Source organism: Hyaena hyaena, unplaced genomic scaffold, assembly GCF_003009895.1.
Source record: "Hyaena hyaena isolate Hyena2069 unplaced genomic scaffold, ASM300989v1 scaffold_102, whole genome shotgun sequence".
NCBI lineage: Eukaryota > Metazoa > Chordata > Mammalia > Carnivora > Hyaenidae > Hyaena > Hyaena hyaena.
The window spans coordinates 3060838-3079721 of NW_024080734.1; the positions used below are offsets into that span (position 1 = coordinate 3060838).

The 18884-nt window shown below is 42.8% G+C and overlaps 1 protein-coding gene across 1 annotated transcript in view; it reads left to right on the forward strand.

The window, feature by feature from the left end:
* The first annotated feature begins 547 nt into the window (after nucleotides 1-547).
* CREBRF (CREB3 regulatory factor) overlaps nucleotides 548-18884 on the forward strand; it is a 52777-nt gene continuing 34440 nt past the window's right edge. The window contains exon 1 of the mRNA XM_039235730.1: nucleotides 548-644. The gene's annotated coding sequence lies outside the window, so the exon portion shown is untranslated. The remainder of the gene's footprint in view (nucleotides 645-18884) is intronic.

The window sequence follows — 18884 nt, forward strand, 5'->3', positions numbered from 1 at the left end:
TGAATGAACGAACGGCTGAAGGCAAGATCAATCTCAGCGAATTAAGAAGTTCAGATGTGAAGGATGTACCTAAAGCAGTCGATACAATTCCTCTCCTAAGCTAATGCCCCTATTGTTCCCGTACCCCCCCTTCAAGTTTCACTGAACTTAGAATGTAAATGCAGATTGGCATAAATATAAACGGGTATACGTATATTCAGGCCTCACCGTGTAGCTGTGAGATCAGATAAAACGCTGGATAGGAAAGCCATTGCAAATGAACCTCGGCTACAAACGCGAGCGCGGCTAGGTATCAAAGACGGCCCACGCCCACGCAGCAGTGACAGGCGCCAAGCCCCCGCCCCGCCCCCTCTTCCTGGTTTTTCCCGGCAATCCGCCCCTCCGGCGTCATGTGACAGGGGTGCCCTGCCGGGCCGAGCTCCTGATTGGCCAGGCTGCAGAACGTCTCGCGATTGGCCCGAGGCCGGCGGGCCCCCGCCTCCCTCCTCCTCCTCGCCGCGGCCCACGTGAGGGGGGCGAGTCACGCGATTTCCGGGAACCCGTCAGGAAGGACATAAACAAAACAAACCGAGGCAGCATGGAGAGGGGCCGCGGCCCCTGCAGCGGAACCGGACCCAGCCCCTGAGCCGCCCCCACACTCACAGGTGAGCTCCGTTGCTCTCCGCCCGGAGCCCGCAGGGGCCTGGGCTGGGGGACTAGCCAGGCAGGGGGCGGAGGAGGGCCGCTGGCCTACGAGGCAGCAGCGCCGGGGCTCTAAGCCGGGCCGGCGCGGGGCGGGGGCCGGGACCAGGGCCCAGTCTGGGGGCGCGCGGGCTTCAGGCTGCCGCCTGCCGGTCACGGGGTCTCCGGTTCCCCTCCCCCACCCCCGGCCCGGGACGGTTATATAAAAGCGCGGGGCGGCGGTAGAGGGGACCCACGGGTGGGCGGCAGGGTAGACCGGGGGTGGGCAGCACCAGGCATCTGTCCTGCCAGGCCGCCCGGCCCTTCACTGCTGCCTCCGAGCCCGGGGCCGTGGCTGCCGGCAACCGGCCTGTCAGAGAAGCGAGCGGGTGGGAGGGGCCGCGGAAGGGAGGGGAGGCGAGGCTGTCGGGGGAGGAGAGAGAGGGGCGTGTGAGGAAGGGCCGGGTCCACTAAGGTTGGAACCGGACAGGCAAGAGACTAGGAAGCGCGCGCTGGGGGTGGGGGGGCTCCAGGCAGGGGTGTCTCTGGGGTAGCCGCTCCCCCTTCCCGTCTCCGCCCCAGAGACAGGAGAGAGGGGCCTCCCTCCCGGGATTTGTTTATATGTCTTCTCAGAGCAGCTTGAAGCGGCTCGTAGGCGGAGCCCTCAGCGCGGAGTGGCAGGCTGTGCCGTCCAATGGAGCAGGCGGACGGAGGCTGCCGCGCCAATGGGCTTGGGGGAGGCGGGGCCGCGGACCCCCCCCCCCCCCATTAGTTAGGCTGTGCCGGGGGGGGGCCGGGGGGGGCGGCCATGTTAGATGGGAGGGGACCGGTGGTGGTGGGTCACTGAGAGGGGAGGAGACAGGGCAAAGGGCGAGGGAGCCGGGCCGGGGGCGTTTCGGGTGTCCGAAGGCGAGTCCGATCGGACCAGGAAGTAGCTCAGGGGAGCCAGACCCCGACCCACCGCTCTCCCGTCCCGAGCAGAGGAGGCAGGGAAGTACCGAGGGCAGTCTAGCCGCCCCTGGGGGTGGTTCCTGGGACTAGATGGAGCTCAGTCTCTGGATTCTCCCTCTTTCTCGGCCCTACCCTTCCTGACAAACACGGCCGCCAAACCCTGTAATTGCTCTTCTCTAACCCAAAAAACAAAGCTTTTTTGCTGTTTTCTGAGCGGGTTTGAGCCTTAAGAGTACCTTAAGAAGGTGCTTGGATAACTAGCGGTCTGAATTTCGGCACAAGGCCTCAGAGAGAGGCAGGCAGGGAGGAGGAAGTTTTCTGCTTCTCTGGATTATGCACACAAGCCGGGACTAGAAAAAACCGAGAAAGTTAAGAGCTGGGTGGGGTTTCCATTTTTTTTTCCCCCATCAGGGTGCCTTTTAAAGATCGCCCCCGCACTTGCTTGGCCTAGTCTTAGGAGTAATCTGCCCCTCCTGCTAACATAAATGTGTAGCTCACGTGAATCAACTTCATGAGAAAACTGAGCTTTGAGAAAATAATTTAGATTTGAAGGCTCTTTAGGACTTTGTCTTGTGAATATCCTACAGGTGAGGAATAGGATCAAGATCGGACTTACTTCCTTTTTAAAAAGCAGAAGACAAGACTTTTCTGTAAATCTGGTCGTCTCTGGTATACTGGTTGTCACTTGATTGTAGTTTTAAATATTTCCCCCCGTTTTCTTTTCATCCAAAATAGTTTAGGAAAACACCAAAGATGAAGGGGGGAACAGTAGGAATAATTAGAAAATCAGCTATTTTCTATCAGTTTGTTTCCTGATATTTTGGCATCCCGTCGGCCTTATGAAATGCTTGATTTAGCTTTATGTTAACATCACCTTACAACCTGTAACTGCACTGGAGTTGTCAAGGGTACCAGGGTGTTTGTTGGTGCATTTTTGGTCAAGCACTTACGGTATCAGGCAGGGGCTGTTCAAGAGTTGGCTGTACTTAGGAATTGGCATGATCTCCTATTTTGACTGGAGAATAGTAATTATCGGTAAATAAATGATTTGTCAATTTTTGTATTAATTTGACACGACTGACTCAGTACTGTTAAGAATGATATGTAAAAATGTAATCCCTGATTTTTTAATAGACTTCAGTTCTTAAGTATATATGACTTTTACAGCAAAAGAAAAAAAAAGTATTAGCTTTTTTTTTTCTCCTTAAATTTTAAGAATGGCATAGAGAAGAGTGCCTGACTAGCTCAGTGGTAGAGTATGCCACTTTTTATCTCGGGGTCAAGTTAAGGCGCCACATTGGGTCTAGGGCTTATTTAGATAAAATAAATTAAGAATGGCAAATAGATTCAGCAGGACTTATTTGAGTGTAATTCTTTCATATGACATACATACACAACTTTGGGATTTTTAGACTAGTAAGCACAGAAGAGGCTAAATACATCCAGAAGAGATTTTGGATGTTCCACTTACCACCCCATTCTTTGTCATGACAGGTGAAATCAAACTTCACAAAGATTATGGCCTACTTTGTTTACTGGTTCACTGTGTGTGGGCTCTTGGATGCCAGTTTAAGGAGTAAAAGAATAACTTGCATGGTTCCTTGGTGGTAGTTAACTATACAAGTGACAGTGGAAGTCGTTGAGTTTGTATGTTTATTCTATTAATATAACACAGTTTTTAAAAGATGAAGAGTTGAATCCACCATTTGCTTTTAAAGTTTAGTTTTTAGTCAAGATTGACAATTCTGTGTTTTGGAATGAATCAGCAGAGGTTTGCTTCCCTGTGGGTTTTGACCGTGGATGTTTGGGGTAAGAATTCTCTTTCATTGTATTCAGGAGCTCATCATCCAGGCTAGGTAAACTCTTAGGCGACATCATTTGTCAGGTCATTAGTCTGATGATTTCAAGATAGGGGTGACAGACTTTTTCTGTTCAGGGTCAGATGGTAAATATGTAGGCTTTGCGAGCCATGTAGTCTCTGTCCCAGCTACTCTGCTCTGCAAAGTGAACGAACAGCCATGACAATATGTTTGGAGATGTATTGTAGTAAGGTTTATTTACACAAACCGGCTGTGGTTGAAGGCTGTGGTTTGTCATCCCTGTCCTAAGTCGTCAGTCACTAGGCTTTAATTACTTAGATGTCTAGATATTGCAGCGTATGTAAACATGCATCTCAGGTAGTAATTGGACCACTTGCAGAATGTACATATCTTTTGCCTTGAAGAGCTTTTAGAATAAGAGCACGGGGTAGCATTGTATTCTATATTTTTATTTCATATGCAGATGATTTCCTGAAAAAACATTTTAAAGCAAATGTTGGAATATTAAGTCCTGTTTATTTTAGTGATGCATTCTGAGTGAAAAGATTTTCCCTTTTAAGATATGATACCTAAGGAGGTGCCAGGGTGGCTCAGTCGGTTAAGCATCCGACTTCAACTCTGGTCATGATCTCACGGTTCATGAGTTTGAGCCCCGTATTGGGTTCTGTGCTGACAGCTCAGAGCCTGGAGTCCGCTTGGGACTCTGCGTCTCCCTCTCTCTAGCCCTCCTCCACTCACGCTCTTTCTCTCAAGGATAAATAAAATTTTTAAAAAAGATAAGATACCCAAGAACCTAAATATAATTGAGGGTATGGTCTTATTGATGTCTAAAAGTGCATTTAGCATCTCATTCCTAATAAAACTGTGTATAGCTGTTTGAAGAGATGTCAGTGAATATTCGACATACATAGCTCTTATATATATCCTGTAGTTAATTTGGAAGTCACACTGAGAGTACCATTGTTTGAGATGTTTGTGAAATTTCCTAAGTAGGGTTGGATACCTTTTCACACAAGACCCCAAAGATAGAGATTGCTACCCCTTCCCTTCCTTGGAAAATGTCAAGTGGTGCTAAGTGCTTGCTGAAGGCTAGATGCTCAAACCTAAAAATACTACACAGGCAAATACTTAATTTTCTCATGGGTAGCTTTTTGCTTAGTTTCTGTGTAGTATTTCTCTGGTTTTGTTGACTTGAACTGGATTTCAAGTGTAAGCATGACAATTGAGAAAGGAGACTATATTGGTCTCTTAAAACTGATAAGCATCATGTGGCCTATATTCTTTTTTGTAGTTCTAGTTAACCTACTGCTTGCCTGGGTGACTGTGGGTAATTCAGTTTATTAATTTGTAATGGGAGAGGTAATATTTTCTGTCTCATAGTAAGATTGGGAAAGTGTCAATGAAAGTGTTCTCAAGGTCTATACTTCGAATATGCTAATACTTCCAGCTGCTTGGAACCACTTCTCAATTCTCTATTCGGTTTTCTATCTTCATAGTTTAATTGCCTCTCCATTTATCTTTATTAGCCCTTGTCCTACTCTACAGTATTTATCTACTCATTTATCTCATCTACCTGGTGAGCAACTTGAGATCAGAGTCTGTTATTTCTATATCCCCAGTGCCCCACCCTGTGCCCAACATCTTTTAGTGCTTTCTGAACTGTTTAAATAAATGAATGAACTGCTGAAGACTGCTTATCTGGAAGGCAATAAGTCAGTCTATTATTAGTAGAGATGTTGGGCTTAGTTGGAAGGGAGGAATTAATAACCATCTACTTCATTTAAAAATTGACCTTTTAAGGAAGTTATTTTGATGATGTCTGAAAATCCCTTGAATTCTTAAAAAAAATTTTTTTTTTCAGATATAGTCCAGTAGTTAAATTTGTTGAATATTCCTTCTAGGTGCATGCATACAAACACACGCGCACACACGTAAAACCTCTGTGCCTTGTCCTTTGGATTTGCCATTAGCTTTTGGCACACTTGGTCTCTGAGTGTTTGGCAAATGTGAGCGGAACTCTTATTTCTTAGAGGGTTGTGATAGTTGTTCATCTATATAGCAGTGTTCCTTGTCTTGGGAAAGCACTGGAAAATCATTCTTGCTAATAAATTTGATTCATCCCCATGGGGAGGGCTAGACTTGGAGTTTGTTGCAAGGGACTGCAGTGGTACTTGGCGACTGCAGTACCAGCCCATTCCACTGCCAGCCAAACATTGCATGTTTTTTACCAGTTCATGACCTTTCTTCCAAAATCTGTATTGGAGCTTTCCTCCCTAAAGGGCTCTCTACACCGGTCATCTCCCCACTCGTTCCTAGCATTTCTGATCATCCCGCCATTCTGTCCATTCCCCCACCTCTGCTATTCTGTCCTCTTAACACCAAACCCGCTTTCTACATATTTTGTTACAAAGTCATGTTTTACTTATTTATATCCTTGGGTATTGTTGACTTTGACAACGTTAGGAGTTTGCTGATTTTGTGTCCTCCAGTTTTCTTCAGATTCTTTTTGTACAGTTATCTTCTTTAGTATATCATGTTCTGCCTTTGAGAGTTTAAGGTGCTTTTTTTTTTAATCTCAGAGAAGAATTTCCTTCTTTGATTGCTACACACTATTCACGATGCAGTTTGCCTTCCCTATTATATTTTTGCCATTCACCAGAAATTTAAAGCATTACAAAAATAAAACTTTAAGGGGCACCTGGGTAGCTCAGTCTGTTAAGTGTCCAACTCTTGATCTTGGCTTAGGTCATGGTCTCATGGTTCGTGTGATCAAGCCCCGTCTCAGCCTCTGTGCTGACAGCATGGAGCCTGCTTGGAATTCACTTTCTCTGCCCCTCCCCTGCTCGACTGTGTGTGTGTGTGTGTGTGTGTGCGCGCGCGCGCGCGCGCACGCGCACGCACTCTCTCAAAATAAATAAACTTTAAAAAAATATACTTAAAAGAAAGGCGACCATGGGCCAATTAAAAAAAAAAAAAAAGAACCTAGAACTTTAAGAAAAGGTCCTTTATGCTCTGGGGAGGGAGTAGGATAGGCTATGTGTACTCTTGTTCAAAAGGTTCAATGTAGAATTCCTTTAAACAGCAAGGCTTCTAGCTTCCTACTTGTGTTGTCTAAAATGTATAAACTTTCCTACTTATAAAAAGACTTTACAGGTTTTTGAAATGCTTCTTAGTAAGGGTTTTCTCTTTTCTGTTGAATCCTCTGCGAGAGTTGCCCGTAGACTAGTAGAGGAGACAGATGTTGCAGTTCAACAGTAGGAAAGTATTTAGAACAACATGTTCTGCAAGTATGGAAGAGGGACTACTAACTCTGCCTGCGAGGTCTGTTTGAACTGGGGTTTTGTTTTTGTGTTTGTTTTGAGAGAGAGAGAGAGAGTGAGCTTCCAGCGGGAGAGGGGCAGAGAGAGAGGGAAACAGAATCTGAAGCAGGCTCCGGGCTCTGAGCTGTCAGCTCACGTGGGGCTTGAACCCATGAACCGCGAGATCATGACCTGAGCCGAAGTCAGATGCTTAACCCACTGAGCTACCCGTGCACCCCTGAACTGGGTTTTGAAGACCAGCGAGGGAAGCATTTTAGTCCAGTCAAGTTGGTATAAAAGGTGTATGTGGGGAAACCTGGCTGGCTCAGCTGGTAGAGAATGCGACTCTTGATCTTGGGTTCAAGAGTTCAAGGCCCACATTGGGTATAGAGCCTACTTAACAAAATTAAAGTTATATGCGATTTGTGGGATAGGCTTGGGTATGAGAAGGCTTCACCTTAGGCAGAGCCACGGAGAGGAGATAGATGGAAGGGGAGGAGACTATTTGGTGAGATTTAGGAGGAAAAAAACAAAAAGTTTTCCCTTTGTCCTCTACTTCTCCTAGGCCTTCTCTACACTGCCAGGTCTCTGGTCTCTTTTCTCTGTAGCTCTCACTTTGATTAGATGCTCTGTTTCCCCATAGTTGTTAGTTTTTTCTTTAGTCTTTCATCAAGGTCTGATGTATCTCCCTTCTCTTTTATAATTTGTCAGTCCCTAGGTACCTTTTATTCTAACCAAATGTGTCTCTTCCTTTATTTCACCTGCTTCCATCCCTTTCCTTATTCCCTTTGAGTTTCATTCCCCCCCCCCGTCTTTTTTTTTTTTTCCTGACTCTTGCTTTTTCCTTTTGCTTTATTTAAAAACAAAAACATTCTTTTACACAATCTGCTTACTTTGCATTGGAGCTGGAGCAGCAATATATGTCTAGGTTGCTTTCCTTTTGGGAAATCTTGTGAGATCAGCTTGTCTTTGACACCTATCCAAGTACTAATTATCCATCTCTACGAACTTCCTTTTATGAAGCATTTTTCTTTAGTTCAGAGGTGCCATTTCTCATAGGTTACAATGCAGAATATAACCACTTCCAGGTTTAGTTTAATTTTTTTTAAGTTAATGTTTTATTCAATTTTTGAGAGAGAGAGAGGGAGAGAGCGCGAACAGGGGACTAGCAGAAAGAGAGGGAGACACAAAATCCAAAGCAGGCTCCACGCTGTCAGCATGAAGCCTGACGTGGGGCTCGAACTCACAAAATGTGAGATTATGACCTGAGCTGTAGCCAGACACTTAACTGACTGAGCCACCCAGGCACCCCTATACGTTTTGTTTTCTATCTCTTATGCACCTTAAAATGATTCTGTGATGAGATCCAATTCATATATCACCTTTTGCTTAAGCTTTCCCAAACTTACCCAAGTAGAGGTGGTAGTACTCTTCTCAGTAGTTTTATAGTATTTTCTAAATACCTCTTTATAAATCAGCTTTATTGAGGTATAATTTGCATAAAATAAAGTTCACCTCATTTTTAGTTTTGACAAAAGTATGCAATTGTCTAATTACCTCTACAGTCATGTTATGGAACGTTTTCATTACCCAAAAAGTTCCTTCATGACCCTGCTTCACAACCCTAGTTTTCTCTTCTATGGTGAAGCTAATACAACTATAAAAAAGAGATAAACTGTATGTAATTGAACAGTTAGAGCAATAATCTCTCTGAAGAAGGCCTTTCCCCCTTGTAATTTACCTGCCAATTTTTTTTAAGTGATCTGTACACCCAGCGTGGAGCTTGAATTTACAAATCCGAGATCAAGAGTCACATGCCCCACTGACTGTGCCACCCAGTCACCCCGACTTGCCACTTCTTTATTGTTGTGTTTTGTTTTTCCTTTCTTTATTTATTTTAAATGCTTATTTTTGGTAGAGCATGTGTGCGCACTGGGGTGGGAGAAGGAGGGGCAGAGAGAGAAGGGGACAGAGGATCCGAAGCAGGCTCTTGCTGACAGCAGAGAGTCCGATTTGGGGCTTGAACTCAAAAACCGTGAGATCATGACCTGAGCCGAAAGTCGGCTGCTCCACTGACTGAGCCACCCAGGCACCCTTATTTTATTTTTAAGTAATCTCTACACTCAATATAGGGCTCAGACTCAGAACCCAGGGATCAAGAGTCACACTCTACTGACTGAGCCAGCCAGGTGCCCTGCCAATTCTTGATTGTGTACAGAGATGACTAGTTGGCAGCTTTATGAATTACTTTGTAAATTCAAAGATTCTTTTGCCGATTAAACCAGCATAATTGATACCCTTATAAAGCCAGGACAAGGATGTTAAATGACCTGTGTTGCCTGTGTATTCCTTATACACCCTAGTGCCAACCAGTTGAGTTTTGTGATAACTAAGTGTGGAATTTAGACAATGTATGAGCTCGGGTTTATACCTTAGTAGCTGCAATACCCCAGGAACATCTTATTACAAGGAAGAAGTCTTAGAATAAAAAATAGCCACAATTTGTTGAGTATCTGTTTTGTGCCAGGGCACATAATAATGTGAACCACAAAATCCCTGTAAAGTGAGATGGGGAATTCTTTTATTTACAAATAAAAGAAGGCAAGTAAGAATCTGGAATGAAATTCCAAATACTTGGAAGCAGAACCTTTTATTTTGAATCTAGAGTTTGCTTCTCAGAGAGCAAGCCTGTGGAGTATTAGAACCAAAGAGGCAGCCAGCCTTTCTCAGTGTTGACGGAAAAGACTGCAGAACTGCATCCACAACCTTGTCACCTTATGCCCATAACCCCTGTAGCAGCTGTCCTACAGTCCTGTGCCAGTGATGTAGCTCATTTCACACAGTGGAATTTGAAGAGGATTTAAAAATTGTTGTATGTATTTTTGCTACTTTTGAAAAGTATCCAATCTGTGAAAGGAGGGAGGAGACAAAAGTTTAAGGAAGGGGCACCTGGGTGGCTTAGTCGGTTAAGCATCCGACTTTCGCTTAGGTCATGATCTCGCGGTTCGTGGGTTCGAGCCCCGCGTCGGGCTCTGTGCTGACTGCCAGCTCAGAGCCTGGAGCCTGTTTCGGTCTGTGACTCCCTCTCTCTCTGACCCTCCCCTGCTCACACTGTCTCTCGCTCTCCTAGAAATAAATAAAATATTAAAAAAAAAGAAAAAAGTTTGAGGAAGAGCCCAGATCGCGGATAACAAGAGCGCTGAAGTTGTTAGGGTAGGTCCAGAGTGTCGAAGTTGTTAGGGTAGGTCCTAACAACTTGTGTCTTGTGATGGTGATTCCGCTGGAGTCTTGCAGGATGGTTCAAGTGTGTTTGCTTGACCTCTGTCTGTTTCCATGCTACGGCCTCTCATCCTATGGTGCCCTTTTTACCCTTTGTAGATTTCTGCCAAAGAGCTCAGAAAACTAATGATTCTTTAAAACTTCGTGTTTAACCTGCACAAAATGTTTTGTTTTAATTAGAAATGGGCGTGGGAAGAGAAAGAACAGGACTGTATCAGTATCAGTATCCAGTCCAGTGCCTGGATTCAGTTGGTTTAAATGAAATTTAATCCTACTCCTTCCTCTATCTCTTCTCACTAAAGAATTGTCTCCGATCTTCAGAATCAACTGAAAATCAAATAATACATTTCCTGGAGTTGTAAAAGAAAATTCAGGAGTAGAATTTTAAATATTTTTTATTATATGATACTACAGTGGTTTAAGACATAAGCTCCTGCGAGATAACTTCAGACCACATGAAAGATGATCAGTAAATATCCAGTGCCCTTGAATAATATGGGGGTCAGGGGTACCAACCTTTCCCTCCCATGCAGTTGAAAACCATGTATAACTTTTGACTCTCCCAAAACTTAACTCTCAATAGCCTGCTCTTGACCAGAAGCCTTACCAATAACCTAAAAAATTGATTAACGTGTGTTTCGTATGTAATATATATTATGTACTGTATTCTTTTTTTTTACATTTATTTATTTTTGAGAGACCGAGACAGAGCACAAGTGGGGGAGGGGCAGAGAACAAGGGAGACACAGAATCTGAAGCAGGCTCCAGGCTCTGAGCTGTCAGCACCAACCCCATCACGGGGCTTGAACTCACAAACTGCGAGATCATGACCTGAGCCGAAGCCAGACACTTAACTGATGAGCCACCCAGGTGCCCCTATACTGTATTCTTATGATGAACTAAGCTGGAGAAAAAAAGATTCTTAAAATTGTAAAGAAGGGAACATTCATTTACAGTACTGTACTTGTTGAAAAAAAATTATGTATAAGTAAGTAGACCCACACAGTTTAAACCCATGATCCAAGGGTCAGTTGTATGCTAAGTACTGACTGCTTTGTATGTAAAGAAAGTTGCACCTCTGACTCCTTATCCAGAAAGACCTGTGATCTTAGGGGATTTCCCATTCATTGTCCATCAACTCCTGTCTGCATGCCTTGTCCTGAGCAAGGCATTGCTTTTGACACTGTAGTGAAATAGAAATGGTCATTCTCAAAGATTTTACAATCTGGTAGTGGAGACAAGGGATTGAGGAGGAGGAAGAGAAAAACTATTGTGAGCAAAGGCATGAAAGGCCAGAGCCTCACTGTTGGAAATTCTTAGTGGAGTGAATTGGGATTTTGAGTACTTCAAAGGTTTGGTGGAATTGAAAGATCAAGCTAATATTAGTGTTATAAAACAGTAGTGGAAAGTGGGATTGGAAAGATAGTTTCATTGTTTTCCGAGTATTTTGATTATCTAAGAAATTTCTGGGAGTTTCTGAAAATTTTTTTATCACAATACTAATACAAAGTGGTGGTTTAGGGAGAAAATACAGTGGGACATAAGAATGAGAGATAGAGAGGAGCTGGCGGCAGGAAGGTCTGTGAGGCAACTATTGGAATGGTAAATATAAAATGAGGCCCAAGTAAGGGTTGAGAAAGTGGGAAAGGCAAAGATGAACAGATGCATGTGTGCCGGGTACACGGTAAGTTGTCAGCATATCTTTATTAAGAGAACTGGCATGATTTTTTTTTTAATGTTTATTTTCTTTTTGAGAGAGAGAGAGACAGAGCATGAGCAGGGGAAGGGCAGAGAGAGAGAGAATCCGGAGCAGGTTCCAGGCTCTGAGCTGTCAGCACAGAGCCAGACGTGGGGCTTGAACTCCTAAGACCATGACCTGAGCCAAAGTCAGATGCTTAACCGGCTGAGCTACCTGGGCGCCCCATACCTGGCATGATTTAACAAAGATTTGAGGAGGAAGAAAAGAGAGTTGAGATCATGTCTGGATGTCTGAGAGTGAAGGTACTAATGACAGAATGGAAATGTTTGAATCGGAAGGTGACAATGTTGTGTCTGAGGTCATGGGGTGGGGATGAACATGGAAATACCTGGTTCTCAGATGGTAGGGCTCATGCATTCATGTGTTTAGGCTGAAGGTGTGAATTTGGGAGTCTTCTAGACATGAGGCACTAAAAGTAGAGACAGTCTCTATAATAATAAGTTTGCATAGAAGCATTTACTGAATCACCTCAGATAAATCTCTTATCCTTGCTGAACTTTTTTTTTATTAATATAAAAACTGACAGAGATTAGGGGACAGCAGTGATGCCTATATGTACTCTACTTCACCAAGCTGTTTTATGAAATGACCAGGTATAGCAATGTGCTTGTTGTCTGTAAACAATGATACAGATATAAACTTGAGAATATTTTGTTCCCAGTGGTAACCCCCAAATGTGGCTGGGGTTGGAAATGCATTCTTCAGTTCTGTCAAAAACTGTCCCATGCTCTTATTCTTGTGCTCTGAACGACTCAGTTGACACGTATCCATCCTTCAGAAGGCCCCTAAAGTCTTGTCGTTGATAGTTTTTAGAAATAAAAAGTAGCTCTTCCTGATTGACTCACATTGATCCAGACACCTGCTTTAATGATTCTTTTTGGATCCCAAAGCGTTTTAACTAAGCTCCCATATGTTGTTTGTGTAGGTCGAAGATTAAAGTTGGGCAGAAGCCTTTGGAAAGGAATCAAATAAAATTCTGAGCAGTCTTGTCTCTTTCTCCAAAACTATATTTCAGGGAAAGATAGTTTTTTAGATGTAGTATCTTTTCTTAGCTCCTCAGGATTCTCAGTAAAATGTAATTATTTTAATTAAATGTTTGTGGCAAACCTAACTCAACCTCCATATTTTTAAAACTCTCTGAATATGAGGATAAAAGGAGACTGTTGGATTTACCCAGGAATAAAGAGTTTACAAAATGGGGCACTGGGGTGGCTCAGTTGGTTGAACGACTGACTTCGGCTCTGGTCATGATCTTGCAGTCCATGATGAACCCCACATGGGGCTCTGCTTTCAGCTCAGAGGCTGGAGCTTGCTGTAGATTGTCTCCCTCTCTCTCTACCCCTCCCCTGCTTGTATTCTGTCTCTCTCTCAAAAATATTAAAAAACACTTTTTTCAAGTTTACAAAGTGCTACAGTGGAAGGATCACATCTGCCTATATAGGCTCATGATAGATACTACTTGGCTAGGAAAATGATCATTTCTCACTCAGTCTGAGGCAAAAGACATGCCTTCTCTTTACCCCACTCTTCCCTTAAAGACCAGTAGCAGTAAGGTTTGGAAAATAAATAATGGGGATCTTTTGCAGACATAAAGTATAACCACCATCTAGTTTGAAGTGTTACTTACCTGTTTTCTATATTTTGGAGTCCCAGAGAACTGTTGAAGGGTAGAGAATAGCAATTCACTTGCAGTGTGTTCACGGGATTTATATTACATAATAAAGGGAGATTGTGGCTCCCCCCATTTGCCCTGTGTGTTACTTTTATAGGCAGTGTATGCTTCCTTAATGGTTTAGAGATTTGTGGATCTCTGATTTCTGCTGTGCTATGAAACAGGTAGTGGCTTGATTAAGCATCTGAAGAACTGTTTTGTTCCATAGAACTATTTTGTTCACTATTGTACTGCATGGTTTTCAAAAGGAATTGTTGAGTGGGACATAGGAAGTATGGCAGGATGGATGGAATGTGGCCAATGGGGCCTTGTCTGCTAAGGAGCTTGAGCAAACTGGTAAACTGTCCCATGGGGCGGGGGGTTCCATGGGGTATACACATTTTATAAACTTAAATTACCAACTCGGTGGGCCTTCCTTCCTTCCTTTTCCCTTCCCTCTTCTCTCCTTCCTTTTTTTTTTTTTTTTTAATTTTTGTATTTATTATTTCTAGGAGAGAGAAAGAGAGAGACAGTGTGAGCAGGGGAGGGTCAGAGAGAGAGGGAGTCACAGACTGAAACAGGCTCCGGGCTCTGAGCTGGCAGCACAGAGCCCGACGCGGGGCTCGAACCCACGAACCAAGAGATCATGACCTAAGCGAAAGTCGGACGCTTAACCGACTAAGCCACCCAAGCGCCCCGCTCCTTCCTTTTTTTCATCTTTTCTTGGGGATTAAACTTCAGGAAAAATGATTTATTTAAATTAGGGGGTCAGGACAGTGAGCCACATCTTAGAATTGTGGATCTGGTACAGTTTAAAGGTAACAGAGAGAGAACCCAGGAACTGCACACGTGAAAGAAATGATGAGCATGAACCAGCAAAGATTAGTTAAGATCAAAATAAACCATGGTGTATAAATTATATATCAATATAAATGTGTTGGCATTTCTTACCTCAAAAATATTTTTAAATATTTAAATATTTTTCATTGTAAAACAAATTTGGCCATTTAAACCATTTCTAAGTGTGCAGTTCAATGGCATTCAGTACATTGACATTCTTGTGTAACATTTCCAGAACATTTTCCTCATCCTAGACAGAAACTCTGTACCCATTAAACAGTAACTCTCCCAGCCTCTGGTAACCTCTCTTCTACTTTCTGGTCCATGAGTTTGCCCATTCTGGTGCCTCATATAGGTGGTATCATATAATATTTGTCATTTTGTGTCTGGTTTATTTCACTTAGCATAATGTTTTCAAGGTTCATCCATGATCAGAATTTCATTCCTTTTTATGGCCAGATAATGTTCCATTGTATGTATTACTACTTTTTTTTTTTGGTTTGTTTTGTTTTACCACATTTTGCTTATCCAGTCATCTGTTGGTGGACACTAGGGTTGTTGCCACCTTTTGGCTATTGTGAATAATGTTGCTGTGAAAATGGGTGTACATGTATCTGTTTGAGTTCCTGCTTTCAGTTCTTTGGGGTGTATAGCCAGATGTGGACTTGCTGGATCATATGGTAATTCATGTTTAACTTTGTGAGGAACTGCTTAAGATTCCCAGCTGCACCACTTAGCATTCCTACCAGCAGTTACACATGGGTTCCAATTTTTCCATACCCTCTTCAATATCCTCCACTTGTTATTTTCTGGTTATTTTAGATAATAACCACCCTAATGGGTGTGTCAAAGTTTTCTGACCTCTACTCTGATGAATGTTGGATAATTCAGAAGTGCTGCCTACCATGTGTGAGGACCCAGTTCCCGTGCGTTAACTGAAAGGGAGCAGTGACCTAAGTTAGTGCCATAAAAGGAGAGCTGTAGGGATTCTGGCCATCACATATAGTATCCATAAGACATTTTCATTTATAAATTGGTTTATATTTTTAGCCTTTGAAAAATACGTGGACTCTCAGGCATCACACGAAACTCTTAGATTCAGAAGAGGCACAATTAAGGGGCTCTTGGATGTGTGTAAGCCGCCTGGGGCACTCCAGTCAGCTCTTCAGTTTGGCTTTCAAAGTCTGGATTAGTGGTTTGAGCAATCCCAGGGATGAGCTTTTGTAAAAGTACTTTGTACTTACTATTATCTTACTTCATTCACCTTTTGCCTTGCCTAATGTACATAGAAAGCCTCAACATATTTTCAAGGGGAGAACTGAAAAACCCTAAGGAAGGACTTGGTAAAAAGGGCTGTGAAAGGTTGTCTCCAAGTGATACCATCACTGCTCATGAAGCAGTCATTTGCTCCATCTTCTTTGTAGGAGAGGAAAACCTTTCCTTTCTTCCCTTGTAGATTCTTTGGCTAGACTAATATAATTAAATTGACACAGGCAGATTAACAGGAGAAAAACAAATTTTAATTTCATATGCATGGGAGCACAGAGAAATATGATACTCAAAGAAGTGACCAAAGAAGGCAGCTTTTATACCTTTCAGACAAAGGAACAATAAATCTGTTAAGAGTTGATAAGACAAAGATGGTTGGACTTGGGATAGCGAATTAACGAAGAAATAAGGTTTATTTATACAGCCTTCTTGGCCCTGAGTTGCCTATCTCTGGCAGTAAGTATGCCTTCCATCTCCCAGGTGCAGGGAGGGTACCTTCCACGTGAAGAGTTTATTTCCTACTTTCAGGGGGACAGAAGAGGGTCAGAGAGAGTGTCTGTCTTGTACTGGCTCTTTGTTGAGTAACTTTAATTAAAAATAATATACTAGGGTGGCATATTTTGGGGTGGTCTGCCCTGGACCTCATCACAGTGCTTCAGAAAACTAATTTTCTGTTAACAGTCTTTTCCTGTGCCTAGGAGCTTTTGTTGAATAGTTTTGAATGAGCTCAGGTACAGAAAATGTTGGCAAAGACTTCTTTTTTTTTAAAGTTTATTTATTTTGAGAGAGAGGGAGCAAGTGAGCACAAATGGGGGAAGGGTAGAGAGGGAGAGAGAGAGAATTCCAAGCAGGCCCCTCACAGTGAACGCGGAGCCCAGTACAGGGCTTGATCCCGTGAACCATGAAATCATGACCTGAGCCAAAACCAACAGACAGGTACTTAACTGACCGAACCCACCCAGGTACTCCTGTTGGCAAATATTTCTGATGGAGGACAGTCTTCTCTCCCTTGAAAAGCCCACAAAACTATATTGGGAACTGGTGAGCCATAACTCATAACTAGGGGAATTAATTTGGCCTTTCCTTTATGGTGGTGGTGTTGTTTAAGAAACTCGGGGTCTCCTTGATTGCAGGGTAGAGGATTTTAGGATAAAGTAAGATTGGGAAATGGTATCTGCTGTGTTCACCTATTGGTGATTTATAATGCACATTGGCACCTAGCACCTTAAAGTTTGCAAGAAGCCCTATGAAAAGATAGTATAACAGTTTTATTTAATGTGGTGTTTTCCAGACCTCACAACTCTTTTGTTGAGTAGCCATTTCACGTTATTTGGAACAAATACTCCCCAGGTCACACATTGGGAAATTAGACCATTGCTTTTAAAGTACATAACTTTAATATCAAAGCTTTGAGTAGAATTTGGGTATTCTTGAGAAGTGTGAAGGCACTCTGAAAAGCCAGTTATTACACTTTTCCTCTTGTTACTTGCCCATCTAAACGTTAATGTACCCTCTGTATATGGCTCCCTGGTATAGAAGATAATTTGGGAGTGGTGTATTGTTACAGAAGATTCTGTGCAATGGTAATTGGTGTAGAAATCTTTATTCCTTTTTTTCCCCCTCCACTTTTGGGTGGTAATTTAGTTCATGGTTGTTTCACAATAAACGTTTGGAATGGTACCAAGCATTTTGGAAAATGGGTGCAAAACCTTGGGAATGAGATAATTAGCCGTGGCATTGGATCATTAGTTTTAGAGACTAATAGAGTTTATCACTGAAAAGAGGTTCTACTGCTTGGGGTACAATTGGCTCTTCACCCATCCTGTCTGCTGTTACCTGAGAGACTGGGAGAAGCAACTAAGGACCTTTATCCCAAGAGAACGTGCTCAACTCTTTTCATGGTGGATTCCCTCTCTTTGGGAATTGGTGTCTTTAAAACATTCAGCCTTGCTGCCAATAGCTGTCACAGATGTTGAGTTTCTGAGACGGACTACTATGGAACAAAAGAAAGCATTGGCAAAATATACCTATTATAATAACCACCTTTCAGATTTATTTTATTAGTACATCCTAATTTAATATCTCAGTCAATTCTCATAACATTCCTGTTACATAGTTAAAAGAGAATAATTGTCATTCCTCAGTTTGGGTGCTAAGGCATAAATTTAAGTAACTTGTTCAAATTCCTAAGACTGTTTAGTTTTAATTATGAGATCAAAACTGGAATCCAGGTCTCCTGTCAAGTACTCCAGACAAGTAGTCTTTTTGCTAATTGCATTGACAGCCTAGTTTTGATTTCCAGTGTTTACATAAAATTTTAAATGAAAAAAGGTTTCTCCTGCTGTGCAAAACTAGAACACTCTTAGGAAACCTTTCGTAAGCTGAAATGTCATAAAATGAGGAAGCAATTACCATTAATTATGAGGAAAATTTTTGAGCATTCCCAGACCCAAAAAATAACCTCTCCTAGGATTTCCTGATACCTAGGACACATCTTGCTAACAGATGCACAAAATAAATCGAGGTAAATCGCAGATGCTCACAGACACTATTCAAGCTGTGGCAGCTTGATGCTGAGACACCGAGTGCTCACAGACACTATTCAAGCTGTGGCAGCTTGATGCTGAGACGCCGAGTGTGGATCCCAGGGAAGGAGCTGGTGAGGCTGCTCTCGCTGCTCTGCTTGGGGTGTGCGCTGCCTCTAGAAGGGCCCAACAAATGCTTACCACTATTTTCCTTTTTTCATAAAATCAAAAAGTCCTCTCTGGATTTCTTTCAGTTAGCAAAAACCGGTACTAATGTAGGTCTTTTGTAAAAGCGAGGTGGCATAAGATGAACTTCAAAAAGTGGGATATAGCCGTATTTGTATATGGTTTTATGGCTTAGAGAATTCAGTGGCCAGGAAACTAGTATTTCCAGTAGTAGTATTTTCTTTCTAGAAATGAGAAACTTGAGGCTTAGAAAGATTGACCTACTCAGTGTTGTGTAGTTTGCAAGTGAGAGCTGCCACTAGAACTTAGCCCTTTTTTGGTCTGGTGTTTCCAGGATAAGCCTGGTTGTTGGTAGCTGGTGTCTTTAGTAGATGTCAGTATTTGTTGACTAGAACTTAATTTTTCTTGAGACTTTAGCTGTGTTGCCTAGTAAGGGTAAACTGCACATTTTAGAGAGTATCAAACTCGTCTCCCAAATCCATATTAACCCAGTTTGTTGACTGCATCACTTGAATCATACACCTTTTTTCAGTCTAAAGTAATAGGTCTAGAAAAGGCAACTGACCTTGTTTCTCACAAGAATCAAGGGAATTTGGACTGAGATTTTATATCAGCAGTAGGACCAAAGCATAAGGCTGTATTAGG